The 23529-nt window shown below is 42.6% G+C and overlaps 1 pseudogene; it reads right to left on the reverse strand.

Annotated features, from left to right (window-relative positions):
- Positions 1-1075: 1075 nt before the first annotated feature.
- LOC102285895 (ubiquitin-conjugating enzyme E2 variant 1 pseudogene) overlaps positions 1076-23529 on the reverse strand; it is a 41346-nt pseudogene continuing 18892 nt past the window's right edge.

Raw genomic sequence — 23529 nt, forward strand, 5'->3', positions numbered from 1 at the left:
CTTTTAACCTGTCTTACAACTTTAATCTGCCTCAAAACTTCTGCGGAAGTTAGCAGGTATACAGCACTCAAAAGTAAACATCAAATTAATAATGGCAGTTTAAGAATGGATTCTATTAATTCCTTCCTCTCCATTCACTACTAGTTGTATAATAATCAGATTTTGAGGTGTTTCAAGTGCCTAGATTTATTTCTTTTAGTGAAATCCATCTTCAATAGATGGATTTTAATTAGTATTTCTACAATTTAATTTAATTAGTATTTCTACAATCAGGTAGAAATACTAATTAAGGTAAAATTAGATATTACTTATTCTTTCTCTAAAAAATCAGAAATAACTGAGTAGGTTTCTGAAGAAGATAATTTTGTAAACAAAAAATTTAAAAATTTGCAAGCAACTAAGTCCAGGCAGTCAGTAATAGCACTCCCCAAGAAAATACTACTATAAAAATTTGAAATTATTCCTTAAGAGCAAACAAACAAAACAATATACAAGATATTTGAACAACATGGATAATAAGCAACATGTTTTCTTAAAGACAGCATCAAAAATTTTAACCTATAACCAAAATCTGGAGTTCAGGTTTACTTCTGAATATAATCTCATCAAGGGTGATCGTGTTTCCAGTATCTCTTTACACCTCGGTAATAAAACAATGTGAGTGGACACTGGAAATGTCTGTCTGCCATCCCATTCTGCAAGTTGGTCTTTTACTAAAACATCTTCAGTTAAAAGTTCTCCAGTTGCTATTATTTACTGTGGTCAGGCGACCAGATAGCGGGGTCCCTCCCCTCAGGGTCCTGGGCTGTAAATTAGAGAGAAGGCAGAAGTGAACTGAGTTTGGTGGTCATTTGAGATCCTGATGGACATTTGTCTACCTCACAAAAGCCCCCTACAATTGGGCTCAATTTGTCACAACTGACAGCTTCTGCTCTAAAGAGGCCCAGATCTGGAGTGGCACAGATGTTAACAGTTTTTCTCTTTGCTCAGTTTGGACCACAGGGACAAAATTCACAGAGTTGATAATTCTAAGCAACCTGCAAAACCTCAAATATGCACCTTTTCCTATTTCTTTTCAGAGCTCATTGATGTTATTCCGATCAGTTTCCTTAGGGCGAAAGCCATTGCCAGAACCAACGAGCAGGAGACCTACAGGAACACAATAATTTCATGAAGCATTAGAAGGACTCTAAAAAATAAAAACTGAGAGGGCATCTTCACGCAAGTCTCTGAGCTTTTAGAAGGCAGAGCCCAGCCTCACTCACCGCTGTATCCTCCCACGGGGTTGAACTGGGTGGACCATGCAACAGTCCCTCTGTAAATGATGCACAGAATTGACAGAGGACCTTGACATGTGGTCTTAACGAGCCCATTTCCCTTAAGTCTCCCTTACACTGGTTTCAAAGAAGTTCCAATTTGTAACCAGACATCCACAGTAGGGGCCATTAGAAGGTACAATCACAGTGGATTCTTGTGGCAAAAGCCATCCAACTCCTGTGTGTTTTGTCTGTTCCCAGAAAAATGACTGAGGAAAACAAAAATTTTTGTGCAGGCACCTTGCCGTGAGTACAGTTTTCATATAATTGTCTTAAGAGTAATTGAATCTGTCTTTTAACAACTCACAAATTATCTCCTGACAACTTGAAATAATAGACTTTTTTGTTAAAAGGAAAAGCCTGTGGAGACCAAAGGTTAAACAGGTCTTTTCATCATGATAAATCACTGGTTAATGAGGTCACTATTGTTGAGTATTACGACCATTCCCTTTAATGCCATTACCTCCTGGTTGTAAAGCTGACACTACCAATGGGCTGCATTCTTTGAACTTTTCCACAATATTGACTGGCTTTTCTGAGCAGATGTTCCTTGCATGTGATTGCAAGAGGTCCTACAATTCTCAGTCAAGGAAACAGCTTCAGGGAAGCTTATGGAAACCAGACGATTGAGGCTTTGGCAGAGACAAGGTTAAGAAGGAGCAGGAAAAAAGAACACAAGTTTTAATTCTGTGATAATAACTTCAATTTGCCCCATGTACCTGAGGTGATATTATGTGGCAACTAGCACCAGAGAGCTTAATGAATGGTTATTCATTAGAAATAAGGTGAAAAGTGCAATTAATACTTGGATTTCTCCTTACACATTACAATAGCATACATCTTCTCAAGTTGATTCTTACACAAATTCTCTATGTTCCATTTATTAATACTACTTTTAGATGGGGAGACTGAGAACCTTAGAGAATTCCTTTTTCTAGGTCTTGCAGATATTAGGTGATAAGGAATTATTGACACCAATCTCATGCTCTCTCATACACACAATCATTGACACCAGAAGAAGAAATTAACTAACTACACATTAGACTCTGGTAAGTATTAATAGTCACTTCAGATGTTTCTTTTAGAAACAACAATTCCACAAGAGTTGTTCTTCATTTGCACTCAATGACTGAACAGAAACAGAACTATATAATTTTTACAATAGAAAGATTTTAGAGAGATTGTAATTCCCAATTACATAGGGAACAGAGGCCCAGAGGTAACTTAGCAATTCTCATAGCCAGATGATGAATGAAGATATCATGAATGTCATATTTGCAGCAGCATTCTTAGAGCAGAATTGCTTCAGGGCACATTTACAATTTTTTGAATCACAAAATCTCCCTTCCTTAACGTTTTCTTGTTGTTGCATTGTGTTGTTTTGTCTGCCTGAATTAAAAATGAAAAATGGGATTAATAAATCAGATATACTGCTAATATGAAATCATGTATAATGCCTTCCAAATACACATTGTTACTATTATGTAGGCAGGACACCCAGATATTTTGGCATGAACTGTACATTTATTAACATCTGCTACTCACTGCCTTTGTGAAAAAAAGAGGAAAATTAAGCCATTGCCATCACTGGAGCGCTAGCAGACATTCAGTTGAAAAAGATGTGTATGAATTTATACCATTCCTGTTTCATAAAATTTTGAAGCATTGGAATAACTTAAATGTTTTACTTTTTGAGTTATTGAGAAAGAACTTTTCTCATAGGGGAATAAATCTAGAATCACTGATGTTTGCTACCTTTTTCCCCCTCACAGTAAGTAATGACATCTACAACATTAGCCAAGCTTTGCTACTTCAGTCTGTGTTTTTACATTTTTTACATGCTTTAAACTTTTTATTTTATATTGGAATATAGCCAATTAACAATGTTGTGATGGTTTCAGGTGCGTAGCAGAGTGACTCAGCCATGCATACACCTGCATCCGTTCTCCCCCAGCTCCCCTCCCCTCCGGGCAGCCACATGGGTCCAGCCATCACGGTTTGGGTTTGCATCACTTTTGAGGGAAACTGATGAGATTTAGAGAGGATTAAAAAACAGACTTGAAAAAATGGGGAAGCAAGAGAACAGCAGCATATTGGATGTTCATTAAGGGCAAACCACTTTTGTATCTGGCAGATAGAAGGCATTCAACCCATGTTTGTTGAATTAACTGAATAGGTACAAATGCACAAATCATAAGTGAACACTTCACATATACTCTATAGATAATGGTTTAATTTATACTTCAGGCTTCCTTTTCCAAAGCTGGCTGACTTCAAATATTTAATTTATTATCACAACTTCCAACTGTCAATCAGGTGGAGAATCATTTTGTCTCTTTTGACAGATGAGGAAATAGAGCCACTGAACAGGAAGCATACTATATACAAAAAGAAATACTGATTTCAACTGAATCTTGCTCCATCTTTTCAAAATTATAAAAGGGAAACCATCCAAAATAAAACTGAAACATTTAACACAAGAAGAGGCAATCTTGGTTGTGTATGTTCCTGCAAAGAGGGAAAGGTTTCCATTTTGGGGGAACAACAACAAAAAAAGAGTCAAAAATCTTTCCTCTCACACAACAAAGGATAAAATGTGGCATTGAAATAGGAAATTAATCCCCGCAGTGCTTTGTCTCTATATTGTCAAAAACTCTGATATGGGGGAAAATTCTAGATGTCTGGAATCCCATATCAAAGCCCTAATAATGAGCTGTTTTTCACTTTTTTTTTTTTGAGAACTGCAACCCTGGATCTGCAGGGGGGATTAGGCAAATGTTCATTAGTAGGGCTTAATTTCCAAACCTAAACTCAGACTAGGCCTAGTCCACATTCACATGAAATAAAAAAAAAACAAAGAAGAAGTCAGGCACACTTCAGGATGTTTTGAAATACATGGGTATTAAGTCCTGTCTTGGTAAAACAAATATTCTGCTTAATTTCTTTTTTCACCACATTCAGGTATCATACAGAGTCTGAATTGGAGACTAAACCTATTCTCTCACTTTAAGGGATTATAGTGTTTCAATAATCAAATTAAATAAGTGATTTCAAGAACATGGGTCTGGTCAGTGAACAGAGAAATAACGAGAGGATGGTAGTTAATATTTTACTTGAACTCACCACAATGTTGTATTGTGCCACCTTTGGCTAGTGTAGTTATTCTCATTTTAGATGAAGAAAATCAGCTTCTGATGGGTGAAACGAGAGGTGAGCATGTAACATTACTAGCAAAACAGTCTTGCCTCTCTGTTTCTAGCTCACTGCAGTGGTCAGCAGTATGATAGTTATAATGTCTGCAGTGCTTTAAAAAACCTCAATATAATCTTGTGATAGAGAAGATGGGCCAGATAGCTTAAAGCGTATAACTCCAGGGGTGGCTAGCTCACATCTAGAATGTGTACTTCCCAGGAGCAGGTGGCTAGTGCTATTTCAGAAAACATACATCCCAGAGGAGGCCAGGTCATTCCTGATTGACAACTCACATGCTGCTAATTGGAATACAGGGCTGTCAAAAAGGGATATTATTAGTGAAACTAGTATCCTGTTAAATAGAATAAATGTTAGAAAATGGGTTTGCATTCAACATAAAGGGATGGGCAAAAATAGTTTAGGGTCTCTCTCCATCTTTGTATGAACAAGGTATAAGAATCCACTGGGGGACTTCCCTAGCAGTCCAGTGGTTGGGACTCTGAGCTTCCAATGCAGGGGACACAGGTTTGATCCCTGGCTGGGGAATTAAGATCCCACATGTTGTGTGGTGCAGCCAAAAATAAAATAAAAGGCACATGCCATTGGGGAAAAGAGCATCTAAAATAAAAAGAATCCACTGAGGCACTGCAGGAGCAAGGGGATCCAAAGACCCTGAGAAGTTTGTCTTCAAGGAGAGCTAGAAGACAGCTACACAATCCATCAAGCATTCCTGGACTCACCCCTGTGATCATTTAGTATCCACCTTCAGCCATACCGTAGCCCCAGTCTATAGATTAAGTTCTGATCTTCAAATTCCGAATCAAAAATATTCAAGGAACCTTAGTCTGAAGTTTGGAGTTTAAGCATCAACTCTCCCACATGTCTGGGGTTGACTTTGGGTGGCCAAAGTTTTGACAACTTGGCTTTTTCTTCTTCCTGGGGACTTTGTAATATGATCACAACTTGGCTGCCTGGGTAAGGATCCTCCTCAACAGTCATTCCAAACCCAGAGTTTGGGTCCTGCTCTTGACATACAGATTCTAGCCAGGAAAGTACAATTTCCATAAGTTTGCCCAAGACAGTCATGGTTAATGCCTATTGACGCAGTGTCATTATTGTGTAATTATTAATAGCACTCCGATTCCCTCTTAGAAGTGTCCTGGTTTGCATAAGAAATTATATGTTCACTCTACCCTTGAGAGAAGAAAATCTTCTCTTCTTCAGCATTATATTCTTGGGGCTTGGCAAGGAGATGGGCTTCAATATGTATCAGCTGAAAGTGAAAGTCACTCGGTTGTGTCAGACTTTTTGCCACCCCATGGACTATAAGTTCAAGGAATTCTCCAGGCCAGAATATTGGAGTGGGTAGCCTTTCCCTTCTCCAGGGGATCTTTCCAACCCAGGGGTCAAATCCAGGTCTCCCGCATTGCAGGTGGATTCTTTACCAGCTGAGTCACAAGGGAAGCCCAAGAATACTGGAGTGGGTAGCCTATCCCTTCTCCCTTCTCCAGCAGATCTTCCTGATCCAGGAATTGAACCAGGCTTTCCTGCATTACAGGTAGACTCTTTACCAACTGAGGTATCAGGGAGGCCCCCATGAGGATTCTCCAGGCAAGAATACTAGAGTGGGTTGCCATGCCCTCCTCCAGGGGATCTTCCCAACCCAGCAATCAAACCCAGGTCTCCCGCATTGCAGGCAGATTCTTTACCAGCTGAGCCACAGGGAAGCCCATGTATGGGCTGAAGGAGTGAGTTAAGTGAATGAAAGACTCTGTCACAGTGTGTTACCTGGAGCCAGTCTTCCTGATATTACTACTGCTTAAGACTTGCCAACACCACTTGCGTTGACTTTCAAATACATTCTTACATTTCCTGCAGCCACTTAAATTAGGCCAACTTGAACTTTTCACTTTCATGCATTGGAGGAAATGGCAACCCACTCCAGTGTTCTTGCCTGGAGAATCCCAGGAACGGAGGAGCCTGTTGGGCTGCCGTCTATGGGGTTGCACAGAGTCGGACACGACTGAAGCGACTTAGCAGCAGCAGCAGAAGTGTCTTCTACTGGCCAAAGCTGGGAAAATCTGAATATCAATGAGAGTAACAACATCAATGTGTTGAACACATTAAATAAGATTAAGCTCATAATTAAAAGTGATAATCAAAAGATTCCAAAACAAAACTTCATTTGCGATTTTTGGAAGACCTGAGGAACCAATTCATCATTTAAAAACTAATATATATGGACTTCTCTGGTGGCTCACTGGATAAGAATTCACCTGCCAATGCAGGGGGCACAGGTTTGATCCCTGTTCCAGAAAGACTCCACATGCTGTGGAGCAACTAAGCCTGTGTGCCACAACTACCGAAGCCCATGCCCCTAGAGCCTGGACTCTGCAGCAAGAGAACCCGCCGCGCTGAGAAGCACACGCACCAGGAGGGAGCAGTTCCCACTCTCCGCAACTAGAGAAAGTCTGGACGCGGCAATGAAGATGCAGCACAGCCAAAGGTAAGTAAATAAATACAGCAGTGTGTACATGTCAAAAAAAAAAAAAAAAACCTAATACAGAAAGGGAAAGAATCAAGCACTGAGCCTGCCTTTCTTACAGGACTAACTACACCTCACTGTAGGTGATCAGCTCCTGAGGGGACGTTTGGCTTTATGATAGGACACCAGCTAATAACCAAAGACTGAATGATGTATTTAGAATATCAACATTTTCCAACTTCTAAGGAAATAATGAGTCTAGATTGGTGGTTTTCAAATGGAGCAATTTTGACCTTCAGTAGACATTTGGCAATGTCTGAAGACAGTTTTGGTTGTCATAACTGGAAGAGATGCGTATAGTGTCTAGTGAAGAGACATCAGGATGCTGCTAAACATCTGAAAATGCCCAAGACAGTGCCCCACAGTAAAGGGTTATTTGGCTCAAAATGCCAACAGTGCTAAGGATGAGAAACCCTGAAGTGGACAATAATCCTTAATGGTTGCGAACATTAGAGACAAGCAGACACTGTGTCCCTCATGAGAGGCATACACAGCACCTCCTATACAGTCATCATGCAAGATAAATCAAGCTTGCATCTGAGTAAACCTCTAGTTCAGGGGCTCTAGTAGGCATTCAAATCCCCAAGTGGGCTTTTGAAAACACAGATTTCTGGGATCCTCAACTGAAGTTGCTGATTGGATAGGTCTGGGTGGGCTCCGAGGTGTTGGCTCTGCTGGCCCAGGCTCACACTCCAAAATACAACTTTCAGTTTACAAGAAATAAAGAAGGTAGGGGAACATCTTAACTCATTATAATATTCATCCATCATACTCTTTATTATACTATTGGAGTTCATTATAATATTCTCTTCTGACCTGGGAGTGGGGGGCTTATCTAACAGTGTCATATCATTTTGTCTTTTCATACTGTTCATGAGGTTCTCATGGCAAGAACACTGGAGTGGTTTGCCATTCCCTCCTCCAGTGGACTACTTTTTGTTAGGATTCTTCACAATGACCTATCAGTCTTGGGTGGCCCTGCATGGCATGGTTCATCGCTTCATTGAGCTTCACAAGTCCCTTTGCCATGACAAGGCTATGATCCATAAAGGGGTGTCCAATATGCTATGGGGAAGAGCAGAGGGCAATCATTAATAGCTCCAGAAAGAATAAAGTGGCTGGGCCAAAGCAGAAATGATGCTCAGTTGCAGATGTGTCTGGTGGTGACAGTAAAGTCTGATGCTGTAGAGAACAATACTGCATAGGAACCTGGAATGTTAGGTCCATGATTCAAGGTAAATTGGACATCATCAAGTATGAGATGGCATGAGAACATCAACATCTTAGGAGTCAGTGAACTAAAATGGACAGGAATGGGCAAATTTAATTCAGATGATAAGTATATCTACCACTAGGGGCAAGAATCCCTTAGAATAAATGAAGTAACCTTCATAGTCAACAAAAGAGTCCAAAATGCAGTACTTATGTGCAACCACAAAACTGAAAGAATGATCTCTGTTCGTTTCCAAGGCAAACCATTCAGTATCACAGTGATCAAAGTCTATGCCCCAACCACTAATGCTGAAGAAGCTGAAGTGGAACGGTTCTGTGAAGATCTATATGACCTTCTAGAACTCACACCAAAAAAAGATGTCCTTTTCATCATAAGGGACTAGAATGCAAAAGTAGGAAATCAAGAGATACCTGGAGTAACAGGCAAGTTTGGCCTTGGAGTACAAATGAAGCAGAGTAAAGGCTAACAGAGTTTTGCCAAGAGAACACACTGGTCATAGAAAACACCCTCTTCCAACAACACAACGGACAACTCTACACATGGACATCATCAGATGGTCAATACTGAAATCAGATTGATTATATTATTTGTGGCTGAAGATGGAGAAGCTCTATACAGTCAGCATAAACAAGACCGGGAGCTGACTGTGGCTCAGATTGTGAACTCCTTATTGCAAAATTCAGACTTAAATTGAAAAAAGTAGGGGAAATCACTAGGCCATTCAGGTATGACCTAAATCAAATCCCTTACGATGATATAGCAGAAGTCACAAATATATTCAAGGGATTGGATCTGATAGACGGAGTGCCTGAAGAACTATGGATGGAGTTTCGTAACATTGTACAGGAGGCGGTGATCAAAACCATACCCAAGAAAAAAGAAATGCAAAAAAGGAAAAATGGTTGTCTGAGGAGGACTTATAGTTGATAAAAGAAGAGAAGTGAGGCAAAGGAGAAAAGGAAAGATATGCCCAACTGAATGCAGAGTTCCAAAGAATAACAAGGAGAGATAAGAAAGCCTTCCTAAGCGATCAGTGCAAACAAATAGAGGAAAATAATAGAATGGGAAAGACTAACTAGAGATCTCTTCAAGAAAATTAGCGATACCAAGAGAACATTTCATGCAAAGATGGGCACAATAAAGGACAGAAATGATATGGACCTAACAGAAGCATTAGATGTTAAGAAGAGGTGGCAAGAATATACAGAAGAACTATACAAAAGAGATCTTAATGAGCCAGATAATCATGATGGTGTGATCACTCACCTAGAGCCAGACATCCTGGAGTGTGAAGTCAAGTAGACCTTAGGAAGCATCACTGTGAACAAAGTTAGTGAAGCTGATGGAATTCCAGCTGAGCTATTTCAAATCCTAAAAGATGATGCTGTTAAAGTGCTGCACTCAATATGCCAAACTCAGCAGTGGCCACAGGACTGGAAAAGGTCAGCTTTCACTCCAAATCCAAAGAAAGGCAATGCCAAGGAATGTTCAAACTGCTGCATAATTGCACTCATTTCACACATAGCAAAGTAATGCTGAAAATTCTGCAAGCTAGGCTTTAACAGTACGTGAACTGAGAACTTCCAGATGTTCAAGTTAGATTTAGAAAAGGCAGAGGAACCAGAGATCAAATTGCCACCATCTGTTGGATCATAGAAAAAGCAAGAGAATTCTAGAAAAACATCTACTTCTGCTTCATTGACTACACTAAAGCCTTTGACTGTGTGGATCACAACAAACTGTGGAAAATTCTTAAAGAGATGGGAATACCAGACCACCTTACCTATCTCCTTTTGTTTTGCTTTTTTAATATTAAAGATATTCTCTTTTATCCTAAGAAAGTTACAAAAATTTCTCTAGAAACTATATTTCTAATTGTCTATTCTGTGTCCATCTTAGTGTCCTTACCTGGTGGAGATAGTGTCTCCCAGACACAGTCCCTTGAAGGCTATAGCAACCTGCTATAAGTCTTGGGCAGTCCTAAGCTATATTTACAAAATGACACAAAACGACTATCACACAAGAAACCCTGGGAACTCAAGGATAGTGTCACTGGGGTTGACCAGAAGGAAAGACCACCTCCTTCCTGATGTAAGAAATCAGGGATGGCTGCATGGAAGAGGAAGGGTCAGTTGATTCAGAACCTGAAGCAAATGCATAAGATTTTGACAGCTGGAGATGCAGTAGATAAGACAGACAAATGAAAAGTCAATCACTGCAATAGATGCAATGGGGCAAGGTCGAAACTGGTTCAGCATCTGCTCAGAGGCTGGCAGGAGCATGGGAGCCCAGGAAACTTGTAGGAGATGTAAGGAAGTTGGAGACACATCGTGAAGAATGGAGAGTGCTCAGTAGATGATGTGTCATAAGTCTCTTTTGCTTTTTCAAAGGACTTGCCTTATTTTGGAAGCCTCACCCACATAGCTCTCTTGTGTAGGTCTAGTTCATGCAGGTTCTTTTCTACTTCCTTTCCTTTTGATACTGCAGACAATTCCCCTCTCCCTCTAATGTAGACAATTCTCTCCACCAATGGGTACATGTATATTTTCATTTCCACAAAGACAGCCCGCTGCAACACTACCCCCAGATGCACAGGGTGTCAGGTTGAAGAACTACAGAGATGGCCAGGCCAGGTAGGTTCTGTCAAATTCTCCACTGCCTTGCACACATTCCTGACCAAGGCTGCCCTAGGGCTGTGCGCCTCACTGAGGGAAATGGTTGTGACCCTCAGCTCCTTTATTGGGTTTCCAAGTGAAACAAATAAATTTGGTTTAAAAAAAAAATGCTCATTTCATGTACACTGATTAGCATAAAATTGCCCTTTTGTCTCAGCTGCTACAGAGAACAATGGTGCTGAGACTCCTGGCTGGGAAGACAGTCCCTTTCCCTTCTTGCACATTGGCTCAGGTCACTCCACACAAAGATCCCAAGGAACCAGATCAGCCAGACTTCCACTGTAAACACCAAGAAGGGACCTCTGGCCTCAACCTGCTGCATCTCTAGGTGAAAACATAAAACATGGACAGGACAGAAAGTATTCCTCTCCAAAGTGCAATTTCTACCTCCCTTCAGGAGCAGAACCTTAAGACACGGGCGATTTTATTTTATTTCCTCTTTTATTATTTATGCAGTGGCTATCGCATAAGTCCTGATTGGCCTTGACTCTTAGCATCTGAGAAAGAGGTGAGAAAGCAAATCAAGTCACTGCTTATTCCAAGAACTTGGAAGGAATTACCAGCCCTATAATGCTGAAATCCAAGTATATGTGTGTGTGTATATACATATATGGGCTTCCCTGGGGGCTCAGTTGGTAAAGAATCTGCTTGCAATGCGGGAGACCTGGGTTCGATCCCTGGGTTGGGAAGATCCCCTGGAGAAGGGAAAGGCTACCCACTCCAGTATTCTGGCCTAGAGAATCCCACAGACTATATAGTCCATGAGGTCCCAAAGAGTTGGACACAACTGAGCGACTTTCAATTCATTGTATACATATATATGTGTGTGAATACATATATTTGACTCTGAAGTATGCACTTTCCTACATTTTAATATCTCCCAAATAGGCAGAAGTCCTATGATTAACAGCGCAAAATTATAAATGGCAGGAATTTTTCTTTCTTGGTGGCACATGAAACTGTGTGTGTTTAATAATTGATAATATCTTGGATTGGATTTAAAAACCAGTAAAAGTCAATGACAGACTGTTAGAAATTGATAAACAAACAAAAATCCTCGTATTGACAAGCTCTGCGCATCTCAAAGGAATTTCCCTTCTCATTCCAGTCCTCCAAAGAACAGTTTTCCAGGAGACAGAATTCTGTTTTATCAATCTGAAAATGAGGTAGTGTATCTCAAATTCCCTAAGACTACTGGTTCCTAGCAAAACTGCAAGGAGACAGAATCAACTTTAGGCAGACAGAGCTGGTTCTAACTTCCATTTCTGGTACTCACTATTCTTTCCTTTTTGAAGCTTCACTTACCTGCTCTATAAAAGATTGATGACATTTCTCTCCTAGAAATGAGATAAAGCCTGGTATGTAGGAGATGCTCAGAAAAAGTTTCTTATCTATTAATACAGTTATTTGTGATACTAGATACACAATTGCCCAGAAGTTCATGCAATCTGCAAAACACACCAATCAGGTATGAAACTGGTAACTTAAAGCAAGGTCACACGGTTGGTGAAAGAGACGGGGCTGGGGGTTCTGAACAGACTAGTGTTCTCTTTTCTATTCAACAGCCGACTCTGTCAAAATTCTCATCATAGCCCCCAAGGCCTGCACTCTGGATCCTAAAGAGCCCCAACCCACTCAAAAAGCGAACAAACAAATCCAGAGAGTGACATGAAAATGGCTAGGTTCTTTAGAAGACATTGACTGATTCTAGTGAGCATCTGTGTGAATTATCATGTCAAAAATGCAGGGGTCATAACGAGCTCTGATAGGATCCGATGCCTGTGACCCCCTCCCCTGACATCCTCTGGGGGCCACCAGTCCTAGCCCGACACAGCTGCTCTGCTACCCCAGTTCACAGCTATATTGACACAGCCATTTTCATGGTAGGCCTGTTGTAAATTTGTTGTTACATGGTGCGTCTGCCCCAAATTGCACGGTGTACGTAAATTTTTGTGTGTGTGGCGGGGCTGGCACGGGGGTTGGGGGGGTACCGGGGCTGAATGGAGCGTGTGATGAGCAACCCGCAGGAGACCTAACCCTGATAAATTGTTTACTTGTTAGCGATGGGGCTCAAGCGTGGGCCGGGGGCTGCGGGCTCAGCGGGACAGCCGTAGAAGGTGGACCCATGCCAATTACGAGCCATTGTGGCGTCGCACCCTGTGATTGACACCAATGTCTCCCCTCTCACCATGGGTCCTTTTACTCTCCCAGACCCAACACAAGCCCCACTGTGCTAATACCATGGTGTCTTCAATTTCCTCTGCTGCCAGCAAAAATTAACCTAGGCCTGCAGCCTGTGGAAGACCTAAGGCCTCTGTTTTATCATGCATTTTCCCCCAGTTTTTCAAGGATGAGTTAAAAAATAGAGGTTGCTAAGGCCAGTTGGGCAACAAAGGAAGCAAAGGGACAAACATTATCTTTGGATGACTGACTTCAAAGTTAATGATCTTCCCCACTGAATTGTGCCCTCCGCTCCTCAATGAGGTCTTTGCCATCAGATAAAGAAGCGCCTCTTTAATCCACTAACACTTCTTTGTCCCTTTGTGGCAAAATGATCATTTCATCAGTTTCGGGTACTCTCTGCCGGGAGAGGTTTTTTTTTTTTTTTTTTAGCCTGAGTGATTCAGAGCAGGAGGGACAGAGAAGGGTATTTCTCTACTTCATTTTTCCTCAAGTGACGGCTGAATAACTATGCAAAAAAATTAAGGCATAATGACCCAGTAACAGTGACAAAACCTAATTAGTCACGGAGGCCACTGGGTAATGAGCCGCAAAACCCGGCTCTTGAGTGTGTAATAACTGTATTTTTCTCCATTTCTTCCCCTTTAGTCACAGCCTTGTGTGGCATTTTTAACAAACTAAAATGGCACCAGATGCAACAGGGTTCAGACATTTTAACTTGAATTAAGAAACCATATGTTCCGATAAGTCATGGTCTCTTCTTTCCCACAGACTGGGTGCTCCATCTGCGAGGTAACACTCTGATGGCCCATGGTGAGTGAGCACCCCACAAACACCATGAGGGGCTGGGCTTGGGAGTGGGGTCTCCAGAACCCTTGCTAGAGACAGTGGTTCTGACTCCCGCCGGCATCCTGGATATTCCAGGTGTGGGGCCCAGATTGTTCTCTGAGCACGCTAAGACTGAGAAGCTTGAGGGGGAGAGCAGATGGGAGGGGGCTCTGTGTCCAAATAATTGAGTCTGGAATGCTGAGAATTGCCTTTAACCCTGGTGGCTCAGGTGGGAAAGTACCGCTTACAATGTTCAATCCCTGGGTTGGGAAGATCCCCTGGAGGAGAGACTGTCAATCCACTCAGTATTCTTGCCTGGAGAATCCCATGGAGAGAGAAGCCTGGCGGGCTACAGTCTGTGGGGTCACAAAGAGCCCGACATGACTGAACAACTAAGCATGCATTTATGACAACGTCATCCACTTTCAGGTGATTTAAGACACACTTTAGCCAAGTCTGAGGCTCCCAAGAGCCTTGAGAATTAGGATGGTCCTGGTCTCCTCCATCCTTTTGAGAGAAAGCAACCAAGGATCAGTGAGCTTAGGACACTGCCCATGACCACAGGAGTGCAGGCATCAAGCTTTGGAGCCACATCTGTGATCATTATCCCAGTGTATTTCCTGTTTGTTGTCATTATTATTGTTGTTAGCAGTAATTCCCCTTTGCAGTTAGAACATTTTTTAAAGGGCGGAAAGTTTACATAGCATAGTTTGGCATGACCTCTGTCTTCAACCCTCAGATCCAGAGTCAGTTAGGTAACAGGCCAGTAATAAACAATGCTTATTTGGAGCGGGGCATCATCGGGGGTGTGCCCTTGGCCCTGCTCTGATTTTAATGTGAGATACTTCCAAACCCCATCCAGGCAGGCGCTGCCCTACAGTGCTAACTTTCATTTCTCCTCTGTTTCAGTGAAGGTCATCTTACTTCTGGACAACACCAACTTTGGGGCTGCGACTGGGCTTAGAAATAACAGGCATTACGATCTTTGCTCTATGCCACAGAAAGGCTGACTTTTCTTTTGTTCTTCCCCATACCCAGCAGACCAAGAAAAAAACCTTCACGAGATGAATCCAGCTCCCTCTAGATTTCAATAAGGATCTTATCTCCCCCTGAGCCTCCGGCTGGGGAGTCACATAGGGGAATCTCAAATGAGGAGTCCCACGTGGAATACAGAGTATAGAATTCACCAGAAGACACAGACACAGGTTTGGAAAAAATTGCCTCCTTGGGGAATTTTTAAATATCATGCAGTTAAAAAAACAAACAAAACAAAACCAACCCAGCAGCAACTCTCTCCCTATAATAGGAACAATGCATGATATGAAAACATAAGCAAAAACAAAAAAAAAATAGATTATACAACTTGAGGGTTTATATAATACATGTTATATTTTAATTCCCCATATAATTCTGACACAGCAAAGGCCTGGTGTCTGGGACTGTGTAAATGTGACAGCTCTCTGTTTCTCTAATCCAAGAGCAGCTGCATAAGGCAAAATAAGAATGTGGCGACCCCTGTTCAAAAATTCTCAAGGATTTCAAGACAGAGCATTAAACGAGGTGCGGGCCCTTCCACACCTTGGGTCCTGTGTGACTGCACAGGTCACATACCCATGGAACCAGCCCCGGAAAGCAAAGCTCACGCATCAGCGTCCAGGTCGCAAAGGCGCACAGGAGACAACCATGAACAGTTGGACTGCCTTGCGTTATCCCGACTTCTCACTCAGAGCGGTTCAAAGCTGACTCTTTTTCCTCTAAACTTTGAACTTCAGAAAGCCTACTTTAGCATCTCAGAAGTACTGTATGTAAAATAGGGAGTCTCTCCGTGCAGACAATGCCATTTCTTCTTGACTCTTCTCTGGACTTTCATCTATTCTAGTCCCGGCAAGCTTGGCTGCTCTGCTCATTGGGCCTTTTCCTGCACTCCCGTCATTATCCTCTTTTTATATACTGCACTTCGTGCCCTTGTGAACCTGTTGAAAAATAGTGAAAGAGAGCTGAAAAGTACCACTGGCTCCTAAAAATAGTGCTGAGGAGGAGGCAGAAAGGGGGAACTCCGGTTTTATTCAGTGCTAAAGATAACACCACCAGAGTGATAGACTCCTCCGAATTGTTTGTCTCCCCCTCCCCACCCCGGGCACTGAATGAGCCTCTTAGCAGCTCTTGAGGGCCTGTCACAGGTAGGCACCCAACAGAGATAATTCCCAGCCTATGCTTGACTGCTTCTTTATAGACACTCACTCATGGTTCTGAAAGGCCTCAGACACTGTTGAATAAACTCCTACTCGCTTCCATAACCTTTTTCTCCCACTGAATTTTCCGGGGATGTGAGCAGCTTCCCAGCCTCGCCAGAGGATGCTTCTGAATGCACTCCTGCTCTGAATCAAAGTCTGACAGCCAAGCCCCTTTCCTAAACAAGAGAAGAAAACGGGGGCATCGGTCCCCAGGAAGAATCTCTGCGCTTTCTTCTTCAGGTGAAGGCCAGCTCCCAGAGGCTCTGGCCTTCTTCCTGCTCTTCGCATGGGTTTATTTAGTTAGGTTGCAGGAGACCCGTTTTTTGTTTTTGTTTTTTTAATAAAGGAAAAAAGCTTCTGTTATCTGAGTCCTCTCTCTTTTGGTTTTGAACATGAAAGACATGCCTATAGGACATGCCGGGGGCATATTTGTCCTCAGAGTGTCCTAGAAGAACACCACACTGGCTGTGAATCCAAGCTCCACCATTTGTTAATGTGTAGGGCCTTGGGCAAGTCCCTTGCCTGTCACAGTCTCATCTATAAAGTAGGGCTAATAACAACCTCTCTCATAGGTTCCTTTCTATCAAAGGTTCAAATAGATCATGTATGTAGAGTGCTTTCCATGGTGCCCAAAGAATTCAATAAGTGTTAGTTTTTATTACTATACTATTTCTCTGTTTTTCTTTTGTTATTCTTCTGATTTGCAGACTCTTAGAAGGCAATGGCACCCTACTCCAGTACTCTTGCCTGGAAAATCCCGTGGATGGAGGAGCCTGGTAGGCTGCAGTCCATGGGGTCGCTAAGAGTCGGACACGGCTGAGTGACTTCACTTTCACTTTTCACTTTCACGCATTGGAGAAGGAAATGGCAATCCACTCCAGTGTTCTTGCCTGGAGAATCCCAGGGACGGGGGAGCCTGGTGGGCAGACGTCTATGGGGTCGCACAGAGTCGGACACGACTGAAGCATCTTAGCAGTGGCAGAGGCCCTTTGAGGTCAGTCTTTGGCTTCTGAAGACTGTCTTCTGGCCTTTGACACTGACCACCTGCCATCCAGATCTTTCTAAGCTGGCTTCTCAGTGAAGGAGACACGACCTTCTCCTTATCACTATTAATTCATCTCTCTTTGTGTGTTCTAAACTTTGGGGCTTTATTTCTTTTTGGCTGTGCTGAGTCTTCATTGCTGCTATTGGGCTTTCTCTAGTTGCTGCAAATGGGGGCTACTCTTCAGTTGCGGTGTGAGGGCTTCTCCTAGCGGTGGCTTCTCTCCTTGTGGGGCACAAGCTCTAGGCTCATGGGTTTCAGCAGTTGTGGAGCACAGGCTTAGTAGTTTCAGCTCTTAGGCTTGGCTGTTCTGTGGCATGTGGGATTTTCCTGGGCCAGGGATTGAACCCATGTCCCCTGCACTGGCTGGCAGGTGGATTCCTAATCACTGGTCCACCAGGGAAGTCCACTTTTCATCTGTCTCTTGAAAACACCCTAGGTGGACACATTTTGTTATAGTTCCTCATTCAAATAATGGGAGTGAATATCCCCATGACTTCAAAGGCCTCTTTTAAGATCACTGAGGCATGAGAGCACTTAGGGAAAATATTATATAAGACTTTGGATTACTGTTCTCTTTATTCTTTGTTCACCTTTTACTTCATTGTGTGAAATAAACAAAACAAATGCCTTGCTGCCTCCCTACCAGAAAGATAGAAAGATCCTTTTAGAGATTTCTCATTTAGAGGAAAATGAGGCCAAAAGTGGGGGCAACCTCCTTTCCTCTTCTTATTCCCCCAGCATTTCCTCTGGAACATCATTGGCACAAAATGCAAACTTCAAGGTGACCCATCTCTGAGGTCTTTGTTTTGAAATATCAGGCACCAGCAACACTTCCTCTATGAAACCACAAGGTTTTAATCCACACGCTGATTGGTGTGTGCTGGTGCTGGTTTAGCCACTCAGTTGTGTCCGACTCTTGCGGCCCCCTAGACTGTAGCCCACCAGGCTTCTCTGTCCGTGGGATTCTCCAAGCAAGAATACTGGAGCAGGTTGCCATTTACTTCTCCAGGGGATCTTCCCAACGCAGGGATTGAACCCAGGTCTCCTACACTGCAGGCAGATTCTTAATTGGAACCTCAAGAATCAAGCGGGCTAGAGGCTAGGAAGGAGGCTCCCTCACTGAACACGTGAGCATTCTTTCTCTTAACAAGAAGAAAGGCATTTGTGTCCTATTCAAGTTGCTCCCCCTTTAGGATCAGCACAAAGCTGTCTGAGGTAAAGTCCTGGGGGAAATTGTTCAAAGGGAATTCCACCCCAATTCCAACCCACCCCAGAGAACCCATCACTCTGAGACATCTTTCCTCTCAGCAGGACTACTTGTGAGTAATTCACTTACTCATTCAGCTGTCTACTGAACACCTACTCTGTGCCCGGTCCTCTGCAATATGCGTGTGTGTGTGCACTAAATTGCTCAGTTGTGTCCTACTCTTTGCGACTCTATGGACTGTAGCCCACCCGACTCCTCTGTCCATGGAATTTTCCAGGCAGGAATTCTGGAATGGGTATCCATTCCCTTCTCCAGGGGATCTTTCTGACTCAGGGATAGAATCCATGTCTTTTATGTCTCCTGCACTGGCAGGCGGGTTCTTTACCACTAGTTCCATCCGGGAAGCCACTTTTCCATGTGTAGGGATATGGAAATGAGTCAATAAATGATCCCCACGGCCAAGAACTCACTCTCAGAGTAGGATAAGGAGATTACATACAAAGAACTCTAAGCCATGGTTTAAAAAACCCACTGTGCCACAAAAGAGGTGCAAGCAAAATATTGTGGGAGTACAGAAAAAAGAGAGACGAGTTCAGTTTTCAAGAATTGGCAGGTGAAAGGATAGGATCAGGAAAATTCTCTTGAATTGTGCCTTAAAAGATAAATCTGGATTTGTTCTTGCAAAGATTGGTTGAAAGAGGAAATGAGCTTCCAGGTGGAGGAACAGTCAAAGCTCAAAAGTGTCGGCCCAAGAGGCATGTTCAGGAACAAGAGATATTGCATTGCCATTCAATTTTCAAACATGAATGAACTCTGAGAGAAAGGGACTTCCAGTCTTTTTTGAAGCCACCTCCTGCTCTCAGTTTATGCCCAAAATGCTCACCTCTTTCCAAAGTACACAGAGTTCCACCAGGAGTCCTGAGGAGTCACACCAGCATAAGACTTAGTCTTTGCCCTCCCAGGGCTCACAGCCCTGCTTCTTCATCCTTTTCTCTCTCCATACATAGTGTTAACATCCCTTTTACTATACTAAAACAATCTATAGGTATTATCATATACCTTCCAGGACTCACTGGTAAAGAATCTGCTTGCCAATGCAAGAGACGTGGGTTCAATCCCTGGGTCAGGAAGATCCCCTGGAGTTGGAAATGGCAAACCACTCCAGTATTCTTGCCTGGGAAGAATCTGTCCTGGGAAATTCCATGGACAGAGGAAACTGGCGGACTACAGTCCACGGGGTCGCAAAGAGTTGGACGTGACTGAGTGACTGAACATACACACACATTATCATATATGATATAAACTACATATTGAGCTGTGGTTTTGGAGAAGACTCTCAAGAGTCCCTTGGACTGCAAGGAGATCAAACCAGTCAATCCTGAAGGAAATTAACTCTAAATGTTCATGAGAAGGACGGATGCTGAAGCTGATACTCTTAATACTTTGGCCACCAGATGCGAAGAGCCTGCTCATTAGAACACACCCTGATTCTGGGAAAGATTGAAGGCAGGAGGAGAAGGGGATGACAGAGGACAAGATGGTTAGAGGGCATCACTGACTCAATGGACATGAGTTTGAGCAAGCTCCAGGAGTTGGTGAAGGACAGGGAAGCCTGTGTGCTGCAGTCCATAGGGTCACAAAGAGTCGGATATGACTAAGCGACTGAACAACAACAACCTACATATATAATTTCAAAAAAAAAAAAAAAAAAGTGATACCCTGTCAGAGATATAAAGGAGAAATAAAAGGAAAATAATTTATAGTAGCATATATTTAAATATGTAAATGCTTGAGGAAGCTTACACTAAAGTTATGAGAGATCAAAAGTTTTTATCTACATGTAGGATTATTGTAAATGCGGTCACTATAAAAGTAGATCAACAGACCTGTATTTTGCTGGAGAATCAAGCACCACAAACAGTGTTGCCATCAGTGGATGTAATTTTCTGAAGCGGTTGAAAACTCTTAGTCAAAGGCCAGGCTAAACAAAATGGATATGGGGAGAGGGGAAGAGAGGGTGAGATGTATGGAAAGAGTAACATGGAAACGGACATTACCATATGTAAAATAGATATTTTACATATTTATCCCTAGAGGGATGGGATGGAGAGGGAGATGGGAGGGAGGTTCAAAAGGGAGGGGGTATATGTATACCTATGGCTGATTCATGTTGAAGTTTGACAGAAAACAGCAAAATTATGTAAAGCAAAAATATATATATATATATATACACATATATATAAAATAGCCCTTCTTTGTTTTTTAACAGTGGTTGCTACATTCCTGGGAAATTCTCTGTATATTAAACTGTGCAATGATTACTTGGTGTCTACAGGCTCCAATCCTTTGGCCACCTGATACGAAGAGCCGACTCACTGGAAAAGACCATGATGCTGGGAAAGATTGAAGGCAGGAGGATAAGGGGGTGACATTGGATGAGATGGTTGTATGGCATAATTGATGCAATGGCCATGAACTTGGACAAACTCCAGGAGATGGTGAGGGACAGGGAGGCCTGGCGTGCTGCAGTCCATGGGGTTGTGGAGTTGGACATGACTTGGCAACTGAACAAGAACAAAAAATAGGTAAAACAGAGTTTGGCTGATTCATGTTGATGTTTGGTGGAAACCAACATAATACTGTAAAGCAATTATCCTTCAATTAAAAATAAATAAAAAATAAAAATAAACCAGAGTTAGGTTTGAGCCTTAGACAATTACAAAAAGTTTTTAACTTTGAATATCTAGTGGAATACCACAAAATTTTGTGACTTGTGGTGTAATTATTGTCTGGGACTATCCTCTGCATTGCCTCTGCATGTATATGACAATAGTCCTCACCAATCAACGTGATCACTAGTCACCACACATAAATATTTACAAAATGCCTCTGAGGGGCAGTGCCAACCCATTGAGAACCAATAGGTTTAGAGTTTAATTGAGGAGGGAAGATTCACACCCCAAAAGACAACCATATCATCTATTAAATGTCAAATCAGTCATTCAGAATAGACATCAGGTACTATTCCAAACAGGTCAAGAAAATCGGGGATTCGAGTTATCAGGAAATTCTTCACGACTTAGCATGGGTTAAGAAAAAGTACAGACTCTGAATCAGACTCTGGGGCCAGAATTCCAACTTTGACATTTGCTCCCTGCATGAATTTGTGTAAGTACTTTAACTCCTCCAATCCTTCTTTTGTCTAGCTGTAGAATGGGAATAATGATACCTACTCTGAAAGGTAAGTGTGTGTGTGTGTGTGTGTGTTAGTCACTAAGTCGTGTCCGACTCTTTGCGACCACATGGACTGTAGCCTGCCAGGCTCTTCTGTCCACGGGCTTCTCCAGGCAGGAATACTGGAGTCGGTTGCCATTTCCTTCTCCAAGGAAAGGTAAGTAGAGAGGATTAAATGAAGTTGGATATGTAAAGTATCTGGGAGAATACCTGGCTCTTGGCAGATGTTCAACAAGCAGTAGCTGTTACTGTTATAAAGGAGGAGCAACTCTGGCTGGCCTCTGAAGGCTGACAGGAGTGGGGAAGGCAAGGCAGACACAGTGTGAGCAAAGGCCTGGAGGTGGGACTATCTATGGGGGGTTTTGCAGTAAATAGTTCAGGGAGACTGGCAAAGAGGGTGAGTGGGAGGCACGCTCAGTAGATTGGGCACATTTAAGAGGGTGCAGCCTTGAACGCATGGCTCAGGAGGCTGGCATTTATTCTTGTTGGCTAAGAAGACAATGGATATGGAACAGTCCTGGAGACAACTTAGGTTAGAAGCAACTGCAGACAAGCCCAGCGAGAGCTACAGTCCCCACTGCTCTTAACAGCCATGTTCGGCACTGTGTTCTTCTCATCCTGCTCATACCTAAAAAGCCTTTTAGCAAAATTGAGCTGGGTCAATCCAGATTCTTCTGTGATGAACAAGAGCAAGACAGTAGCTGCTACAGCTGAACAGAAGAGTTTTGAGGCAAACCTGAGGCTGGGGTGTCTGCTTGGGACCACAGGCTCACCGAGTCTAGGAGGATGCTGGGTGATAGAGAGCAAGGAACCTGGACCAGACATGGATGAAGCTGTAACATCATTATGAAAAATCACATGGCCCATAGGAGAGACCAAGAGAGCAGCTACCTGAGGTACTGGTGGTTTTCTGGTACCAGATTCAGTTTCTGTGCATCCTCACAAAAACTGCTCCTTCCTTAAAGTTAGATGAATGGGTTTATAATTTCTAATTACTACAGATTATAATACAAGCAGTACCATGTTTCTGGATGGCCCATCAGAATGCCATGAGTTGTCCATGGAAGAAACCCCAATGGAATCCAGATAGCAACCTCTAGTTTGCAGCATTTCCTTGGGGAAATCAATAAAGTAAATCAAATTTCAAGTTTCCTAAAGCCTGTAGAAAGGCAGAATGCTCTAACACAAATGGAATAGGAATTCTTTTGCAAAGACCACACCTGACATGGATGGATGGCCAGTCAAAATGCACAAAGCACCCAGCCAAAGGTGGATCCTTGAAAGAGCAGTCCTGCAAGTTAGAGACGAAACTGAGTGAGGTTAACTCAGACAACTATACCCGAAAAAGAAACATCTTACACACAAGTCAGTATCCTTTCCTTGACACTGCTGGTGACTGCTTCCTTCTACTCCAGTAGATGAAGTGACTTCTCTTATCATTGAGTGACATAAACTATGGGTTGCCCCTCATAGGGGTTGCCCATTCCCCTCTCTCTGCTAAACAGTGAACTGTTTAGTGAGGCAGATGATCACTTAGAATAAAATGTACATTTCCCAGCCTGCCTTGCAGGTAGGATTCAGTCATGTGACTAAGTCCTAGCCAATGAAATGGAAGTAAAAGCATCATGTGGTAGAGTCCATAAACTTCCCTTAGTCTCTTCTTTCCCCTTTCCTCTATCTTGCTACCTGGAATGTGGGTGTGGTGGCTGGAACCATGAGCATAGGAAACACCCTGATTGTGGCAAGACAGAAGGAGCCTGAGTCTCTCAGGACTTGGAGAGACCTGCCTTACCAGCGCTAGAATGATTCTTTTCAGATCTTTACATACAACACAAATC

The sequence above is a fragment of the Bos mutus genome, chromosome 29, assembly GCF_027580195.1.
Source record: "Bos mutus isolate GX-2022 chromosome 29, NWIPB_WYAK_1.1, whole genome shotgun sequence".
NCBI classification, from domain to species: Eukaryota; Metazoa; Chordata; class Mammalia; order Artiodactyla; family Bovidae; genus Bos; species Bos mutus.